The following is a 17595-nucleotide window of genomic DNA, read 5'->3' as shown; positions in this document are numbered from 1 at the left end:
AAGCCTTGCATTACAGCCACTGCACTAGTTCCATCAGCCAGCTTTCTATTTAAGACCAGTGGTATCACTCATTTAGGAGACAGTCTCATCAACTAAGAAGAACCTCAGGTTCCAAAACTGAAATGTCCTGGGAGACCCTCTACTGGGACAACAGACCAAGCTTTGAAAACCAGCAGAGCAACTGCCCTGCCGGTCTGTGGACAGCCTTGGGAGCACTGTGCAGGTTTGAAATTCAGCTGAAAGGAACATTATCTTGTCTGCATTCTATAACTTACAGAGTAAATCTAATTCTCCTCTTACAACAATATAAAAGTTTTCATTTGAAGAAGTGCTAAAAAGAAACAGAGAGAAAAAACAAATTCTTTCTTTTCTAAATAAACCTTTAGGTGGCTCTAAAGAAAGCAATACATGGTAAGCGACTGCTTGGCTTACCTAACTGGTTATGGGAGCTCAGACCAGTCCCTTAACTGCTAGGGGCTATCTGAGTAAAGGTAAAATACTGGAGTTTAGCATAACGTTTGAAGTCGTAAAACTGGCATAATATCATCTCCTTTGCTAGACTATTTTAAGGATTAAATAAGATACAGGTGTAACACACAGAAATGCCCCATGACTCGCGATAATAACATCAGACACAGGGATTTATGAAAATCTACTTCCCAGTTCAAGAGTTGAAGGATTTGCTCATTATTTCTGCACAAGTTGGATTCCAAAACACTGGTCTATGGTTAAGTATTTAGGACACTATCATAAAACTCACAAGAGTCATAAGCTACAAGCGATTATCCAGCTTATGAGTCACTGCTTGGTTTACTCTTTGGGACTTTTTCATTAGATAACTGTTCGTCTACTAAAGGAAACAAACAAAGGATAAAAACCAGTAGTTGGTCTGTTTTTCTACCTGCTGGCAGCTGTGATGGGAGGGTCGTCACTGGGATGATGGGGAAATTGGGAAAATGGGCAGTGGTGACAGCTGCACAGCTCGGAGTGCACTACACTGAAAATGCCCTGGACCTGGAACTACACATTTAAAATTGGCCAAAATGGTAAACTGTACAGTATGTATATTTTACCACAGTTTAAGAAAAAAAAGAGATCAAAAGTACTAAGAAGGCGCCTTTGACTGGCCCAGATATGCAGCGGCCTGTGTTACTGTCCTGTCACTGAACACAGCAAGAACTTGGACGTACCTGCAGAGATTTGGGAGTGAGCAACAGGCGGTCTGAGCATTCCCATCACTGCTACCAATTCTGAAGACACACGGTAACAGTTCATGGCTATTTATTTGCTGAAATAATTCTAAGTGCCAAATTCATCTTAGACTGAGAATTACAGCTACAAAGCCTAGCCTGGCAGTTTGAAAAATCCTGAGTGAATTCTATGAGATCAGAATCCTCATTCCAGACCTGTCTCTCCCAAGCCCGGGGCAATTGTATGGCTCACCCTCTCCACTTTGAAGTTTTTCTCTGCTACACGGCTGTGGTTACCCACACCCTTTTCTAAAGGTGGATTCCCACTATCTGTGATCAGTTCTTGGGAAAATCAGACTATGGGCCAGAAAGTGAAATTCCTCTCTTTCTTTGAACTGAAAAAACTCTACTGCTCCCGGGGGTGGGTTAGTATCTGTCGTCCTCACCCGTGAAGCTAGATCTCCATGCAGTTACTGAGGGGACTGATGTGCAGCCTCTGAACTTATATTGGACAAGTTTCCAGTAAGAACAGCCCCACATATCTTCTCTGTTTACACATTAGTTTATTTTAATTTCGTTGTCAGATTTAGTAATTCCATTTACAATTACATTTATGGGTTACAAAACATGTTGCCTTTTGAAGCTCAATGTCTTCCTTAAACAAACACACCCACATTTTAAACATGCACACACCCTCTTAAAAAATCAGTGCATTTACAAAAGGGAGGCCTTACCCTGAGAACGCAGGTGCTCACTTCCATTTCTTTTTTCCAAAAAGCTCTCAGCTATTTCAGAGGCAGTGCTGGGTAAATATGTGAATAAGCCAAAGATTAAGTATTCTATTTACTTGGCTATTATGCTGGGTTGCCATTTACCTCTATTATTGAAACTATGTCGTAATCCGAGAGCTACAAATTCTAACTCTGATTCCAGGACATGCTTTGCTCAATTATTCCTATTACACTGTGGAAGAAAGGAAGGTTTCTGCCAACGAATGTGTTTTAAAATTCCAAATTTCGCTCTGCATTCAGGCATTCATGCATTCACCTTCAGCGAATCTTATTTTGCTATAAGATCATTTTATTATGTGTAAGGCAATTGCTATTTTATCATTTCTAGTTAGCACACGCCACCTCTCAGGTCCTCGCGGTATCTTACTCTGAGAACTCAACGATACCAACTTTGAGCAGCAGTGTACTCCTGACAAGGCAACTCGGTTACCAAAAATTATAAAAAAGCAAGGGAAAAAAATACAGTGGAACATGGACATACGTACTGTCAAAGCAAAATGCTTCCTGGCGTAACCTGAAAAAGTTTAAGGAATGGCCAGCCTACACGAGGTGAGTCAGAGTGCCTGCATCTGAATCCCAGTCCCCCACCTGCTGCTGTGTGACCTCAGACATGTGGTTACTTAGCCTCCCCCCCCACACTACTTAAAGAATATTTAAATGAGATTAGATATGCAGCGCACATAGCACTTGGCACCACAGAAACACTCAGCAAATGCTTTTAGCTCTGGTTACTGCTACTGTGCTTGCTGTTATTGCTGCTACTGTAACTCTATGTTGGATACTAACTGGTAAAACCAATTTCTGCTACACTTTTTTTTTTTTTTGAGACAGAGTCTCACTCTGTTGCCCTAGGTAGAGTATAGTAGCAACACAGCTCACAACCACCCCAAAATTATGGGCTTGAGCAATCCTCTTGCTCCCAAGTAGCTGGGACTACAAGTGTGTGCCATGATGCCTGGCTACTATTTTTCTGTTTTTAGTAGAGATGGGGTCTTGCTCTTGCTCAGGCTGGTCTTGAACTCTTGAGCTCAAGCAATCCACCTGCCTCAGCCTCCCAGAGTGCTAGGATTTCAGGTGTGAGCCACCGCGCCTGGCCAATTTCTGCTACTTTATATCTCTAGAGTTGAACCGACAGGAGACAGTTACAGAAGAAATATTACTTATCTTTGGAAAATCAGTATATAAAGCTATCGGGCATTTTAGTAACATTGCCTATCCTAACACGAAATGCAGATGCATAAAGAGGAAGACAAAACTAAATCTAGTGTTGAAATCCCAGTTATTTTGAGTGTGTGACTTAAGATTTTAAGAATTTCTTTTTAAGCTCAGTTTTGTTTAAACAGCTTGAAGGGAAAATTTAAGTGGCGGCTGGCCTTCTTCCTAACTCTGCAGCTTAATCCAACCAAACATATATTTAGTGCTGCACTGTGTTAGGCACATTCTAACTTATGTGGTGGGTTAGAAAAGGAACTTGATAATACTATTTAAATATCTGTGGTGTGCAAACTCTGAGATTAAACAGGGACTATTCTTTAAAAAACTTAATATAAAGACGAACTATTAAATATAAAAGAAAATCAGGCTTAGGTATGACAATTCCTTAATCTAATTTTACTACTTTTTTTTTTTTTTGAGACAGAGTCTCACTTTGTCACCCTCAGTAGAGTGCTGTGGCATCATAGCTCACAGCAACCTCAAACTCTTGGGCTCAAGTGATTCTCTTGCCTCAGCCTCCCAAGTAGCTGGGACTACAGATGCCTACCACAATGTCTGGCTATTTTTTTTTTTTTTTTTTTTTAGAGATGGGGGTCTCGCTCTAGCTCAGGCTGGTCTCAAACCTGTGAGCTCAGGCGATCTGCCTGCCTGGGCCTCCCAGAGTGCTAGGATTACAGGTGTGAGCCACTGTGCCCAGCCTCTAATTTCATTATTTTTAAAGTTATATAATAGTCCAAAGGAAAAAGTTTCTTTTAGAGATGGTGAAATAGGTTGAAATAAACACTAGAAGATATCCTATAAGTGATCTTTCAGGAAATGATGCCGTTAAACAGAAAAATGTTCTTGTCCCTGGGTACTCTGGCAACATTTCAAATGAGTTGGTTAGCAAATGTCAGTTTCTATTACAAATTGCTCCAAATCTCTATGATTATTACTATTATTTAACTTGCTATTGGTGTACTTTGTAAACGTGAATTCATTAGTGCATCTCCAACTCAGTCCTGCCTGGGACACCTAGGACTTTTAATTTCTTCAGCCATTGAAACTCAGTGCGTCAGGCCGGGAAACTAAGACTCCGGACCCAGAGCTTGGGGGAAGGGACGTCTACTTTTCTAACCTATTTTTAGCCCACTGTGGACAGCACACATTTGTCACCACCTGTTAAGAATGCCATCTGTAATGTCCATTTCTAAAGAACTGATGTTTCCATTAAGTAATTAAACCACTGAAAGAATATTGACTACATTCCTCTTAGAAGCAGCAAGCATGTGTTACCAACGGAATACAGGCAGCTCCCAGGTCACAAACATCTGGCTTAAATATAACTCGCACTCAGGAATGGGGGCTATTGTAGCAAGTTCCTGAGTTACAAACATCTGACTGGCATACGAATCCTACTTACGAACAGAGGCCATTATGAGTAATACTAAATGTACATGTTTCAACTTACATACAAATTTGACTTAAGAACAAATCTACAGAACCTATCTGGTCTGTGACCCGGAGACTGCCTGTAGTTACACATGCCTCTGGAATGTGCCTACTATAAGATTTTTACCTGGGTGAAAAGAAAAGCTCTAGACTTTAAATAGTCACACTTTAGACACACATCACCTCAAATAGCTACACCACTGTAAGAGAGACTGGTCAACTTCACACAGCCAGGAGATAACAGTAGCTCACTGTTAGTTACCAGGGGAAGCTATCAAAACAAGTACTACCCACCAAAAGTAACCAGCACAGGAATCAAGAGTGCCTGGCTCAGTGAGGGTTCTGGTGAGGAGCTGTGGGCCAGGGGCGCCAGAAGGCACCAGGCGGGCTCCGAAGGCCCAAGGGCTTGGATGATCCTGGCTGTGCCCGCTCATGGCTCTGCAAAGGACAGCAAATCACTCAACTCCTCTACCCTTCACTTCCCCATATTGGAAATGGAAACGACCAACTCACCAAATTAGCATTAAGGGGACTAAAGACATTGTCCATGTCTCTGTCTGGTGCACATTCATTCTGTCATTGTCCCCAGGCCTTTCTCACAGAGACACTCTCCTTCCCACAAGTTATTCAAAACACAGAACTATCTGAAGTGAGTTAGGCAGGGACTTTTGATGCCCAGGGCTTAGTAAAAGGTGCTCCACTCTGACCAGTAAGAACCTGGTCAGAGAGCGGGCAGTGAGCCACCTCTCTCCTAAAGATGTCCCCTACCAAATGTCCCTGCTACTTAGTTGTTTTACCATCACTGTCACTTGCCCTGTGCTTGGCACCGAGCATTGCACTGAAATGCAAAGTGCCTAAAACACATATACTGTATGTAGAACGTAGCACGGAGCTGACAAAGATTTATAGTTCAAAGTTTAAATTCTGTCTGTTTAAAAGTTAAACTTTCCAGAAGCTTTTTATCATCTTTACTAGCAAAAATTATGCTGGCTGAATTTCATCAGCAGAACATTGAGGATCAAATAGAAAAGAAATACTGACAGTAGAGGCTACTGGGTTAAGTTTAGCAGAAGAAAAGATATAACTTTTTCTAGTAAAGGATGATTTCCTATTTCGATGTAAAGAGATCAATACACTATATAGATTCTATTACTCTACACCATAAAAACTACATAAAATGCTCATCAGTTTCTGGTACAGAAGTATGTAGTTGGCTTGGCGTCCATAGCACAGTGGTTATGGTGCCAGCCACATATACCAAAGTTGGTGGGTTTGAACCCAGCCCAGGCCAGCTAAAACAACAATGACAAGTGCAACCAAGAATAGCCCAGTGTTGTGACAGGTGCCTGTAGTCCCAGCTACTTGGGAGGCTGAGGCAAGAAAATCACTTAAGTCCAAGAGTTTGAGGTTGCTGTGAGCTATGATACCAAAGCACTGTACTGAGGGTGACATAATGGGACTCTGTCTCAAAAAACAAACAAACGAAAAAAAAGTATGCCGTTATCTACCCCATGTGTTAAATTGGTGTAATTCTTGGTGTTACAAAGTCAACTTAATTAGAAAATTGGAGGATTTTTTTCTAGTAAGACTAAATTTAGGCTCGGCGCCTGTGGCTCAAGCGGCTAAGGCGCCAGCCACATACACCTAAGGTGGCGGGTTCGAATCCCCAGCCCGGGCCACCAAACAACAATGATGGCTGCAACCCAAAAAATGGCCGGGTGTTGTGGCGGGCGCCTGTGGTCCCAGCTACTTGGGAGGCTGAGGCAGGAGACTCGCTTGAGCCCAGGAGTTGGAGGTTGCTGTGAGCTGTGATGCCATGGCACTCTACCCAGGGGGACAGCTTGAGGCTCTGTCTCAAAAAAAAAAAAAAAAAAAGACTAAATTTATTCAAAAATATATAAAATTGTGATAAGTATCCAACAGTATAAAAAGTATAAAATAGATCTTTAGATTTCTAATATGTTAACAGAAAGTGCATGACCACACACAGCACATGCTACGGGCAGAGAGAAGTGGAAGAGAAAAAGCAGACTGTGGTTGGGGTCTAGTAATAAATAAATAAATACAAAAGTAGAGATGATACATCAGAGTATATTTTACCACCAATGCTGTAGTCAAAATGTAAAAAAAAAACCAAAACACACTACAAAATAACTCAGGAGGATGATGATGGCTGGACTCCTATAATTCACCTCAAAGGCTGTAAGAAAGCTGCCACTTTTTGCCATAAGGGCAATTCATTTATAACACCCACATATTTCCTTTTTTAAATGTCTTTGAAATACTGGCCTTGTATTTTATCTTTAGTTCTCCGCAACTCATATGCTATCTGTTTGATGCAAAGTTTAATCTTTTTCCTTCTATTTATAAGCTAAGTATATTTGAGTAACTATCAAAGGGTGGGAGCCTCTGATCCTTAGAGAATGCTGCCTGTCTCTAGGAAAAGGCTGGATGTATTTGGGGAACGGCATCTGGTGGAAGGAGACTACATACTCAGACCCAACCTCCATTTCTATAGTGAGTAATTGCTAGGCGCAGAGCCTTGCTGAGGGCAGGGAGCCTCAGTGTATCCCCCTTCCCCAGTGCCCACTTAACCCCCGGATGACTCATCTGGTCACCTAACTGGAACAGAGTACAAAGGTATCTGTCCCAGTGGTCAGGTGGGGCGGAACCCCAGGAGACCACCAGTCCCCACACTGTGTGTGCTGGTGCAGGCTGCACTGGCCCAGACAGGACACCTTCTTGTGATTCCACTTCCCAGAGGAGGCTCCTGCCTTTAATTCTCTATAGCTCTGATGTACACACACCTGACCTATATAAATTCAGGGTCCATATATTATTTTTTGTGTTCCTTAAGTGCCTGATCAGTAGAAAGTACTCAAAAAAATGTATGCTAAGCTTAAATGAATTAATGTCATCAATAATTGATAAGATTTTCCCATTTGACAGATCACTCCTGGTCACTAACCTACAAGGTGTACATATCCACCCCGTATTTGAACAGCTCTTTCAACCTTAGGCTACAGCAGTGGTGGGGCTAAAAGCAGCAAATGTTGAAGGCCAAAGGCTTCAAGACAACTTAGTCCAAGTTAAGAGTTCTGCCTAGAACTGGCCCTGTTTTAGTTGCCTTAGCTTATATAATAATACACAGTATTAACAGTCATAGGTCATTCAGAGCTTATTAAATCAATGTCCAGAATTTATCTCTGTCTGTAACAGTGAAAGTATTTCCCATTTTAATTTCCATTTCTTTATGATTAATTTCTCAGATTGACTTGGTGGTATTACATTGTAAGGATCAGAAAATAGAAGGAATGATCTGGGTGGAGGGAGGGTGATGGGTGGGGTCACCTCTATGGTTTATCTTACAAGGGTACAAGTGAATCTTTCTAAAAGCAGATTAGGAATGTCTTAACTCAATAACTAAGAAAATGACATGAAGGTTATATTAACCAGTTTGATGAGAGTATTTCAAAATGCATATGAAAACAGCACACTGTACCCCATGATTGCATTAATATACACAGTTATGCTATAAGAAATAAAGAATAAAAAAATTTTAAAAAAGAAGGAATGATCTACTTTGCTACACTCTAAAGAGTACTGGTTATGTACAGTGTAATAAATATGCGTGGTGTTTAGAGAAAAAGCTCTCTGAAGCAAAGAACCCAAACCATCTCAGATAGCCAGACAGGCAGCATTTGCTGAAGAAACTCGGCTTCCTTCTACCTGCTGGCAAAGGCTCTCAGGTCAAGAAAGACATAGGCAGTGAAGTGGCAGCAGGGGTCCTGAGTGGGTGTGGCGGGGAGCAGGGAGAGGAAGCGCCAACACGCTGACACTGGAGCAGGCTTGAAGGCAGGAGGAAGAGGACAGTCGCACTGAGTAAGGGTACACAGAGCACCTTTGTTACACACACAGATTTTCTTTTACATTAAAGAACTTCACAGACATATTTGGATGATAAAAAAATGTCTTTAACCAGGCAAATAAAAACCTATTCCCAGTCTAATAATCACAGGTTTTGATTTTTTAATGGCACAAGAAACACTTAACCTTTTAAGTGTATTTGACATTCATGTATTCACTGTTAACCCTGACTGAATGCCCATGTGCCCCACTCTGCAAGAGGAGCTGTGGGTACGGCTGTGAACATGGCAGTTTCCGTCCCTCCGGGGGGGTTTACTCTTTACTGAGGGGCAGAGACCATAAAACAATAAATGAAATGTTGAAATTACGTCAGGAAATAAACATGTGCTGTGAAGAAAAAGCAAAGCAGAGCAAGAGGGCCCAGTGACAGCCCCCTGACTACAGGGAAGATGAAGACACTCGATAGTCATAAGCTTTTAAGCAACACATCAAAATTCATCCAAAGGATTTACTTCCAATAGCACAGTTTTGCTTGGCATGTTAGTGGTTTAAATCATCTTATCTTTTAATACTTAATATTTGCATGAGGGGATTTCCTCCTAAATCACTCACAAATGTAAAATACACCCTGGGGTGGGCACTCATCCCAAGCCAAGGCACAAGTCCTTCAAGCACGTCCTGGCACTACTGACGCTGAGCCTCACCCCCAGGGGCACAGGTGCTGGCCAAGTTAGGCGGAATCTGTCCTGCGTTAATGCTTATCTCTCCCTTGAAAATCCCACTTGATTGAAAAAATGAAAAGCAAAGAGACGTTCCACAAAACAGACTTAGGAATAAACATCTATAGGTGGCACGCAATTACCGCTCCCATGCAGTGCTGGGCACGCCAGCCTTACCACACAGTGCCATATTTAGGGATTCTTCAGAATGCATGATTCAATGTCAATGGCATGCTTTAAAACTGAAAGGAATAAATACTACCAAATTTCAGTGCTATGAAACAATGTAAAATGCCTTTTCTGTCTAAGTAATTCTGTGTATGCTTTGACAATAGGGACAATCAGTGAAGCTGGTGTTGAACAGTGACTATTTAGCTTGCTTTCTTTATTTTTTTTTTTTTTTTTTTTTTTTTTTTTTTTTTTTTTTTGAGACAGAGCCTCAAGCTGTCCCCCCAGGTAGAGTTCCGTGGCATTACAGCTCACAGCAACCTCCAACTCCTGGGCTCAAGCGAGTCTCCTGCCTCCGCCTCCCAAGTAGCTGGGACCACAGGTGCTCGCCACAACGCCTGGCCATTTTTTGGTTGCAGCCGTCACTGTTGTTTGGCGGGTCCGGGCTGGGGATTCGAACCCGCCACCTTAGGTGTACGTGGCTGGCGCCCCAGCCGGTTGAGCTATAGGCGCCGAGCCAGCTTGCTTTCTTTAAATGTCAGCTGCACTTCTGCTGACAGACAGGACTTACTGCTCCTTGATTGCCGTCATGTTTGTATTGTGCAAATAACATCAGCAGTGAAGGCCCACACTAAGTACATTTGAGCTATTAGGTTAGTACTGAGGTTATTAAAAAACAATAAAAGCATCACCACTTGTTACCTAAGATGCCATCAACAAGACATCAAACTTTCAAAGTGGACTAAATATGGAGCCAATTTGCATACATGTGTCATTCTGTCAATTAGCGTGCATGACTAAAATTAAAATGAACTTCTTTGAGAAGAAGTGAGTTTCTCACCCTCAGAACCACACAGGCTTAAGGGCTTCCCATAGCTCATTCTGGGCAGGGTCCCTGCAGTCACTCAGGACTGAAGACCTTGGCCTGGGTGCTGCTTGCGCTGGTGCTGCACGGCGGCAGGGCAGCGAGCCTCACTCTTGCCTCTCGATTTCTGTCCAATCCTTTCTCACACAGCTGCTACCACAACCACGTGACCATCTCTCTAGCAGCTAAAGCAAGGGGAGCTTGTGGACCATACTTGACACCCTGCTCACCCTGCCAGATTGATCCAAGAGTTGTTGACTTTGACTCATAAAATCCTTCTTTCATCATTTGGCTGCCCATTCTTGTGGTCCTGGCCACCTTTCACCTTTCAGCTTCACCTAATCCATCTGCCTCCATAGCCAGTGGGTACCATAAAACCTAAATCTGAGCTTGTCACCACTTGCCCTATGGATACCGTCAATGGTTTCTCATGGTCATCAGAATAAATGCCAGAAAATTTTCACAGCATCCACAATGAGCTGCTGACTTGATGGTGGTCACTGCTCAGCTTCTTCTTCTGCCCAGTGCCCCCCGACCCCACCCCCAGCTGCCAGAGCAACAGAATCGTGGTGAGGGTCTAACCATAGGGTGGCAGTGCCACTAACGAAAATCTTCCCAAGGAGGTTTTTAAACAAAACTTTTAATTTTAGGACAGCTGCATATTTATGGAAAAGCTGTGATAGCACAGAGAGGTCCCACATTTGCCACCCTCAGCCAGTTTCCCTGTTATTAGCATCTTACATTGCTATGGCACATTTACTGCAAGTAGTGAACCAATACTGATGGGACATTCCCTAAAGGCATACTTTATCCAGACCTTCTTAGCTTTCACCTAATGTCCTTTTTTTGTTCTAGGATACCGTTCCAGAGACCATAGTGCACGTAGATCCCATGTCTCCTTAGGCTCCTCTGCACTGGGACAGTTTCTCAGACTTACCTTCTTTCCAGCGACCCTGACAGTTTTGGGAAGCAATGATGTGGTGTTTTGTGGAATGTCCTCAATTTGGTTTGGCAATGTTTTTTCTTACAATGACCCCAAGGTAATGGACTTTGAGGAGGAAGACCACAGAGGCGAGGTGCCCTTATCATCACATCACATCAAGGGTATATACTACCTGAATGACATCACTGCTGCACTCCCCGAGGGCAGAGAACCCACATTGATCATTTGAAAGTCTTCTCCATGGGAGATTTGTTGATTCTATTCTATTCTACTCCACTCATTTATTTACTTAATCATTTACATCATGGATATACATTTCATATTTTGCATTATATTCTTTTTTTTTTTTTTTTGATACAGAGTCTCAAGCTGTCACCCTAGGTAGAGTGCCATGGCATCATAGCTCACAGCAACCTCCAACTCTTGGGCTTAAGCAATGTTGCCTCAGCCTCCCAAGCAGCTGGGGCTATAGGTGCCCGCCACAATGCCCAGCTATTTTTTGGTTGTAGTTGTCATTATTGTTCGGCAGGCCTGGGCTAGATTCAAACTTGCCAACTCCAGTGTATGTGGTTGGCGCCCTAGCCACTAAGCTACAGGCTTTGGGACTAAACCAGAGTTTTTTTGTTATTGTTGTTATTGCAGTTTTTGGCTGGGGGCCAGGTTTGAACCTGCCACCCCTGGTATATGAGGCTGGCACCCCACTCCTTGAGTGACAAGTGCTGCCCCCCTTTGCATTATATTCTAAAACCAATTCATTCATCTGATTGTTCCAACTGTCCCAGCTTTGGCTACTGGAAGTTTTCAGTGGGCTCCTGACTCCCTGTCACTATGGGCACAAACCTGGCACTACAAGGTGCTCTGGGCTCATCTCGTATTTTCCTTGCTCCAGCCTTAGAATCAGCCATTTCTCCAAGGAGTCCTGATTCCTTTTATTCTGGAGAATGGTGTAAATGCAGCATCTGGCTGCCGGGTATGAGCAATGCTACTGAGACCAACAAGATTTTATGAAGAAAAAAGTAGATATCTTTATATTTTGTTTGTATTAATCATCTTCAGATACAGGAGTGGCCCTCTGAAGTATAAATCATACTTCTGTGGTTTGTTTCTTGAATAAAAATAACATTTAAAAAGCTAAATGAGATAATGTAAGGTAATTACGGCAAAAGTAAATATGTTACAGAGACAATACAACACTGTAGAATGTGAAGTATTAGGATTTTAATCAGCGTAAGGCAAACCCTGTGGGCCTCTACTCTCTGATTCTGTGAGTCCATCTGGTAACATGAAAAAAATAAATTAAAAGGAGCTTCAGTTTGCTGAGAATCGACTCATTTATTTACTGTTTCCTTTGATCTTATCTGATGTCTGGTTCTTTTGAACAACTCCACCAAGTTTTTACTTTGTATCTCTACTTGCATACTGCATAAAAATAAAGTTAAGAGTTTCTGTCTGGAAAGGAGCATAGAAATAAAGTTGGATATTTACAAATAACCTACTGGAAGGCCAGAATCTTGGACTCTAACCTTTCCCTGCCTCTACAACATTATCTGTAGATGTGCTGAAGGGTCAGAGCACAGGAATGCTGTGACCGGAGGCAGAGATGTGAAGCCTAACTGGGCTCCATGCTTGCTTGGCTACCGGGAGAATATCTCTCAGGATCACCATGGCTAAAAACGGTTACAAAGTAAGTGGGCAGCTTTGCCACAAAGATCTAATGGGGCTCATGGGAAAACTGATTAAGAAAGACTTTACTGTTGGTCAGTGGTTGTCAGACAGGCTTCTCCATCAACGGGTATAGCCAGGCTGAGATATGAAAACAAAAAAAGACTTGGCGATCAGAAGGGAACAATCAGGGCTCACAGCTCCATCATTTACATTTCCCACCTGCTGAAGGCCAGGTCAATTTCAAGTTGGAATTTAAGGATCTACTGAGAAAGACACACGAAATGCAGCATGGGAAGAGTATGGACCTTGATGAGTTTCATTATATTAGTTTTCTTTGTTTTCCTGCCTACTGTTTTCTATAGGAAGACAAGTAAAATCCAAACCTAAGAATTCAATAAGGGCCATTTGTGAAAGAATTTCAGGTAAAATATAACACAAACAGGCCAGGTGCAGTAGCTCATGCCTGTACTGCAATCCTAATACTTTGGGAGGCTGAGGTAGGATTTGGGAGGATTGCTTGAGGCCATGTGTTCTGGACCAGCCTGAGCAACACAGCAAGACCCCATCTCTACATGAAAAACTTAGCTGTGCCTGGTGGCACATGCCTATAGTCCCAGCCACACAAGGATGAAGCAAGAGGTGCTTGAGACCAGGAGTTCCAACCAGCAGCGAGGTATGATTGCACCACTGCACTATAGCCCAAGTGACAGAGTGAGATCCCATCTCAAAAACACAGCAAACCCCAAGCCCAAAGACAAAACAGTTTACAGAAAAAGGTATGTAAAACTGAATACATGAAAGAAGAATTCATCTGTTATTCACAAACTGCTGAAATAATATACATCTATCCCTGATATCTATATAATTCCAATCTTCCATTTGTTGTAGTCAGAAACAATTCTCTTTCACAGTGGGGGCAAAGTATTTCCTTGCTACTTATAAACCTCACAGAATGTTTATCTTTTTAGAAAACTACACATTTTCTGAAATGACTGCAACAGAAATTGATTTTTGGAGTAAGCACACAATAGCACACTTAAAAAGAATTTTAGCACATATTTTATAAAATGGGAAAAGGAATGAAAAATGCCACATCATGATTTATTTTAAGCAAAAATTTTAAGTTCTCTTATTACTCAGAAATGTGATACTTAACATAAGCCAAAACCATCGTGGGCGTCTGTAACGAACAACAGAAATCCTTAACATTGAAAATCAAATACAAAAAGGTTTATTAAAGCCCACTCCAGACTTCTCTGAAATTAAGAAAGTCGGTTTGAGTCGGGTACCACAATATGGTCCTCAGTGGGGAACTTGGTGAGTGGATGCTGGTGTTGTAACATCCGTGTTTATATAATCTATGAATGTGTATAAACAGGTAAGGCCGTAGTGCAGCTCTGCAGTGCTCTTACTGTTGCTGTGCTTAAGTGTGCACAGACAGCCCCTTTAGCGATGAACTGAGAAAGGGATTAGAAAGAAGCATTTTGAAGTGAAATTACATTTTACCTCCCCTAGGGAGATGAAGTGACTTTCCCAAGTAGTTTATAGATAGTAAGTAGCAGAGCCTGTAACCACAAATCCATTTCTATTTCACCATGTGATTGCTTTTCTTTCCTAAAGAAGGAAATACTGTTTTAACTACTATTTTGTTATCTCCAAATGGTATTTTGAGTGTTGAGAATAAAGAAATATAGACCTTAAGAAAAGCCCTGCTGCTAGGACTTGGATGTTCTAGGTGGAGTAAAGTAAAGAAAAACTGAGGAGTAAACACCTTGCAGCCAAGAGTCAGCGAGCAGAGGCGCAAGGCTGCCTCCCAGCAGCCTGTAACTGATGAATGCAGAGCAAACAATAGGGTTAAAAGCAAGTGAGGAACGGTGTGCTCTCTGGGCTTCCTCTGGCCGGGATCGTGGCCACAGCGAGTCACACCTGTTGGGGCTAAAAACTGCCCAGGGACTCAGAGCTAATGGGCAGAGCTGGGTTCCCAAGGCATGACTCATACTAAAAAAGATAAGCAATCTAAAAGTTCACCTAGGTAGTATTTGTTATCCAAAGATCACAAGCATTCTCTATTTAACTTCTCTGAAAGTGTATCATTCAAAGAGTGTAAGTACAAAGCCATTCCACTGGGACCCTGGAGTTCATTTGGAAAGTAAGTCTACAGAGGTAAATAAGGTTGGGCTTCAGTCAGGGAGATACATAATTTGAAGGTAGATATTCTATCTCTGTCTTTTTGCTCCCTAATTCTTTTTTTGCAGTTTTTGGCAGGGGCTGGGTTTGAACTGGCCACCTCTGGCATATGGGGCCGGTGCCCCACTCCTTTGAGCCATAGACGCTGCCCTTGCTCCCTAATTCTTAACATATACCCAGTAAGTAGTTAAATGAAATAAACAAAACACCCATAAAAATTACATTTTCCTGGAATAATAATATTAACTACATCATATGTGCTTTTATATCAGCAATTTCACTTATCATTCCTATCAATACCCCAATGTTAAGGATATTAGCCATCGTCAAAGACATGCTGTTTGCGGGTGCAGGCTGCCACCTACAAGAAAAGGAGAGGCCATATGGTCTTGTGTTACAACTCCAACTTTCTCAAGTGACAGTAGGCAAACCTCTCTGTACATCCCCATTCATCTTCGATATGTAACAAATCATGTGAATTAATGAGATCTGACAGAACAGCATTAAGAAAAATACTGGAATTTGAAAGCAGAATTGTTCTATTGTTGGTATTAACTGAATACTTTATCATCTCTGGTTTGAACCATGAACTTCTTTTTCTCTCATGAGTGTAAATTTTAGGGCAGAAAATATTAAGTTTATTAACAAAAAATGTTTTGGATAAAGAACAAAATTTAGAGGAGTTGTTGCAGCATTCTTGGAAACAGGGTAGAAAAATACACACCAGCCAAAAGATAAACCTTAACAAGGATTTACATTATTTTTCTTCTGATGAAATCATATGTAAGCTAGTATTCATATGGAGATAGTATTTAAAGCCTAGTCTCAAAAAGGGTAAGCTACTCCCAGCTACCAAGATCTGCTACCTAACAGAAACTATGTGCACAAGAAAGCTGGCGGGAAGCACCTCTTCCATCTCAGCTCATGGCTGGCTACTGAGTTCTGCATCCTACCAGCTAACAGTGTACAATTTAAACAACCAGTTGCCTACTATGATGTACCAATTAATTTCACTTTTGCCAGAATTCATCTCAGACCCTTAACTAGGTGTCCTGATTCAGGCACACAACTGCTGAAAAGCTTGGTTTCTCCTGCCACAAGTCCCAGGTTTGAATCCTGCCCCTTCTACTCACTGCCTCATGACGAGGGCTGAGGCCGGACCTGTGTCATCATCTGTAAAATGAGGATCATGAATATTCCTACTTCATGGGCTTACTAAGAAGATTAAATTAACCAATACATGAAAAACACTTAGAACAGTTTCTGGATGTAGCAAAGTTCAATAAGGGTCAGTAAGGATCACTAGCAGACGGAGGCAGCATCAGCAAGCGCTCATCATCATGCGAGGATGACTCCCAGGTGTGACCCACTAATGGTCACCTAAAACCATAGGACCCTCTCCCGCCCCTTCCCCTCCACTGGTTGATTTGTTTTATGAACTTGCTGAAGCTTTTGGCAGATAGAGTCTAGATCAGTGATTCTCAACCTTCCTAATGCCGCAGCCCTTTAATATAGTTCCTGTGGGTCGCGACAGGACTGCTGGTCTAGATGAACAACCCTTTGGAAAAACTGATCTTATGAACGCAGGCTCCAGAAGAGTAGGGTTTTTGTCTTTCACTACTTCAACTCTTACACAATCATGCCTGGCACATAATTAGAACTTGACAAATTATTTGTTACATAAACGAATGGCTAAAGGCAAGGATCTGAAATTATGTTAAAATGGGCTATGGGCATTAGATTTAGTAGTCTTAGGCAAGGGGACAATTGGTGTAGATCCATTTCAACCTGGATCGAATTAATTACTAAATGAAAACAATACTTCTGTAATATAGACAGTTATTGACTAAATGCAATTTTTCAGATACTTAGCCCGCAGGCTCAGCTGCAAATATTATCATTAATACCGAGTGGCCATAAAGTTTGTGTGCAATTTTAAATTGCCCATGAGCTTAATGGCAACTCTCCATATTGACAGTATCCAATAATTGTCACATCTTCTTAGAAACATTTGTGAGAATACTTCATGACAAATCACGATGGTCACTTCCATTTACAATTAATTGAATAGTAAAAATACTGTAAAAAATTACATAGGAAAACAAGAACGGTGCTGTCTCAAAGAGAAGATTTAATTTGGTTCTAATTTTTTAATAGGTAAGAAATCTAGTCTGATTCTTTGGAATTTCTTAAAAAAAGCATAGCTAAGCTTTCAGAAGAAAAGGTAAAGGAATAAGAAGTAAATGAGACCTTTAGTCTAAAAAACACATCATGACCTATCAAAATCTAATGGCAAATTTTAAACAAATTTAACAATTTTCTGTTACAGAGTTAGTAACGTTTCAAAATCAAAACCTGACATTTTATCCTAGTACCTGAATAAGTCACAGTGACTAAAAATTAATTTGCTTTTTCAGACACAGTGAAATAGGTGCTAAAGAACAAAATACACAGCCAAAGAATCTCTTGAAAGAAAAAAAAAAACACATGGAGAAAATATGAAACAGCTTTCATCACAGACGGTACAAAAATATAACTGAAACTGCTGATAACA

General features: G+C 41.5%; 1 protein-coding gene across 4 annotated transcripts in view; it reads right to left on the bottom strand.

Annotated features, from left to right (window-relative positions):
• The window catches only part of MIPEP (mitochondrial intermediate peptidase), a 178349-nt gene that overhangs the window by 11997 nt on the left and 148757 nt on the right, over nt 1-17595 (bottom strand). The gene's annotated exons all lie outside the window — the stretch shown is intronic.

Source organism: Otolemur garnettii, unplaced genomic scaffold, assembly GCF_000181295.1.
Source record: "Otolemur garnettii isolate 467f Iridium unplaced genomic scaffold, OtoGar3 scaffold00106, whole genome shotgun sequence".
Taxonomy (NCBI): domain Eukaryota; kingdom Metazoa; phylum Chordata; class Mammalia; order Primates; family Galagidae; genus Otolemur; species Otolemur garnettii.
The sequence above is the reverse complement of the archived record's forward strand: the minus strand, read 5'-3'. Positions and strand labels throughout refer to the sequence as shown.